Raw genomic sequence first — 3,303 nt, 5'->3', positions numbered from 1 at the left:
CTCCTCCTTCTCCTCTCTCTCTCTCTCTTGCTTCTCCTCTTCCTCCTCCTCCACGTGTCCTCCAGCCCCTGAGAGAAGAATGAAGAGGTTCCATTGTGTTCCTGTTCTTATCTAGGGGCCGTACAGAAGGTTATACAGACAGTTCCATCCCATTCTGCGTGATTGCAATACACTCAAGTCGTCCTTATAGTTCAGTGCCCTTTGTCCTGCTCCCTCCTCGGTAGCCTGCACCTGGGAACCAGCTTTTCTCCTGGGATGTGGCTTGTATTGTTTCCAGGAAGACGGGTGGGGTTGAGGGGTGAGAGAGGGGGGAGCAGGGGGGCAATTATCTATGTTCTCTCCCTGGATGAAGAGAGAAATAAAAAGATTCTCCTGGCTTGCTCTCTTCCCTCCCTCTCTCTTTATTCACTATCTCGTTCTCTGTCTCTTTTTCCCTCTGATTAAACCACTTTATCTTGGTCAGCTCTGTGTTCCGTTGTCCTGAAGGAGTAGATCTGGTTACCTCTTCTCTCCTCCTTCTTTCGCTCTCTCTTTCACTCTCTTTCTTCCGGTTCATTCCATGCTTTGCCTCCAGTTCCAAAGCCATACCAGCACCCATTTGTTATTGCGTTTAGGACTAATAGAAGTCTGCTATGCAGTAAAGAGACTGCACGCTTCAGTAACTTCATGTCTGGTTTGGGTAATCAAAACCGCATAACATACAGCTGCAACATACACTGTTAATAACATCATTCGTTTAACCAAGAGTTCCTGGACACGGAATCTCAGCAAGTTTTAAATTTGCTGGAGACAATTTCAAATCGTAGGAAGCATATTCTATGTCTTGTAATCACAAAAACATTTGGTAAAATATCTCATTAAGGGATATCCCTCTCATCCTTTACATTGGCTGGCTACGTGTCTTGCATAAATTCATCCTAGCACAGCAGACTTATGTGACACAAAAGGTGAGAACTACGTCCCCTTGTGGTAAGATTTCCGTATGGCCAAAATTCCTGAAACAGACAACTTCACCTGTGTTAACTAGATTACTAATTAGTCTTCTAGGGGAACAAGTTATGACGGAAGAAAAGCTGCATGTATTATAGTTGACAAACAATGGCCTAACAAAATGTCAGAAATCATAATATGGCCTTCCAAATGTCATAAATGAAAAGCAGAAATTCATTTAAATGAAGGGTGAAAGTATCCTAAACCAGCAGACTATAAATTCCACTGCAAAGTATCATCCAAAACAAATTATTATGGGATTATTACAGTGGATCGAATTGCGCATATAGCCTACTTTTTGAAGTGATTTGTTTGACAATCAGATGAAAAAATCATCACACAATACCCGTGATATATGAAACTGAGGCTGCACTGACCACAGTAAACGGGATAAGATGTTTACATGCCACAGTATCCCGGCTAAAATTAGCATACAAGCTTTTTTGCATTATTGTAAACAGAATACTTGAGTATCCCGACTAATAACAGGATATTGGTGTTTATGTGAATGTAGTCAATGAGCTTGCCACGGAGAACCAAGAACATTGCAAAACATTGCTCTTACAAACCAGCACCCTCGTCCATCCATGTTTTCAGGTTACCCTGAAAGATTGGAGCCATTATCACATCTTTTTACATGTTCACGCAGACACACACACACACACACACACACGTGTCTACAACAATTTAACGTACAGTATCTCCTTTCAGAAGTTTTCTGGCCTCAACTGTCAAGGCAGGCTGTAATCTTTCTGCTATGGCGAGAGTCAAATTGATTTAGTCTTGTCTGCATATTTACATTCTAATTTGCATGGAGTATAAATCATTCAAACCAGACCCTAATCCTACTGGAATGACATCATTCCTTTCAGGAACTTTATCTGGTTTCTCTGGAACTCACTGGCTGAACACCCTGACTGTTTCTCCAGTTAATGTATGATGTGTCTGGGTAAAACTCTGCCACTGTGAGCTACTGATTCACCAGGAAATGCATCACTTATTTGGCTTTTGTCGCACATGAGCCTTGAATCCTATGTGGGAGGTATTTATTTTATTTAACCAGGTTTGTTGACTGACAACACATTCTCATTTACAACAGTCTGAACAACCGGGGGAATAGTTACAGGGGAGAGGAGGGGAGGTGAATGAGCTGGGGATGATTAGGTGGCCATGATGGTATGACGGCCAGATTGGGAATTTAGCCAGGACCCCGGGGTTAACACCCCTACTCTTACGATAAGTGCCATGGGATCTTTCGTGATCACAGAGAGTCAGGACACTAGTTTAACGTCCCATCCGAAAGATGGCACCCTACACAGGGCAATGTCCCCAATCACTGCCCTGGGGTATTGGGATACAGATAATTTTTTAGACCAAAGGAAAGGGCTCTCGAGTGGCGCAGTGGTCTAAAGCACTGCATCTCAGTGCTAGAGGTGTAACTACAGACCTGGTTAGATTCCAGGCTGTTTCACAACCGGCTGTGATTGAGAGTCCCATAGGGCAGTGCACAATCTGCCCAGCGTCGTCTGGGTTAGGGCTTGACCGGGATAGGCCGTCAATGTAAATAAGAATTTGTTCTTAACTGACTTGTCCGGTTAAATAAAAAAGCATGCCTCCTACTGACCTTCCAGCAGCATCTGGTTTCCCATCAAGGTACTGACCAGGACCAACCCTGCTCCCATCCAGGGACTGACCAGGACCAACCCTGCTTAGCTTCAGAGCCAAGCCAGCAGTGGGATGCAGGATGGTATGCTGCTGGCAGGTTATGGTGGGATGCAAGAGGGGGCAATAAAATGTGTGTTCATTATGCATCAATAAGAACATGGACTGAAACAAGAGGGAGGAACAATCTGAATTCATCCAATTTTCATTTTCTGTTGCAAAACGTTTGAAAACATTTTCTGTTGCATGTTCAGTATGGCACACAGTAGCAAAATGTTTTACAAAATTATTTAAATCTGTGTTCTTATTGGGAAAGATCTGGTGGTAATGCCCTGATTCAAAACATTTTCCACCTGCTGAACAAGATATTGAGGGCTGACATAAATCCCTTTAGTATCTCCATGAACCAACATAATTTCCTCACTATGGTTTTACATGATAAGGAAGTGCTATTATGTCACCTTGAATTCAGATATTGTATCATGACGGTCAGATATCCACCGTATCCACAATTTTATCCATGTAGGAATCCACAGTGATGAAATTGTCTGAAAAGTATAGTCAATTCCATCTTCTTACTCATCCTTGTCATTACAGATTTTCATGTGTACAAAGCTCACTCTCATTCTCCAATGTCTGAGTCTGACAGAT

The sequence above is a fragment of the Salvelinus namaycush genome, chromosome 33, assembly GCF_016432855.1.
Source record: "Salvelinus namaycush isolate Seneca chromosome 33, SaNama_1.0, whole genome shotgun sequence".
Classification (NCBI taxonomy): Eukaryota; Metazoa; Chordata; class Actinopteri; order Salmoniformes; family Salmonidae; genus Salvelinus; species Salvelinus namaycush.
This window is presented reverse-complemented; position numbering follows the sequence as displayed.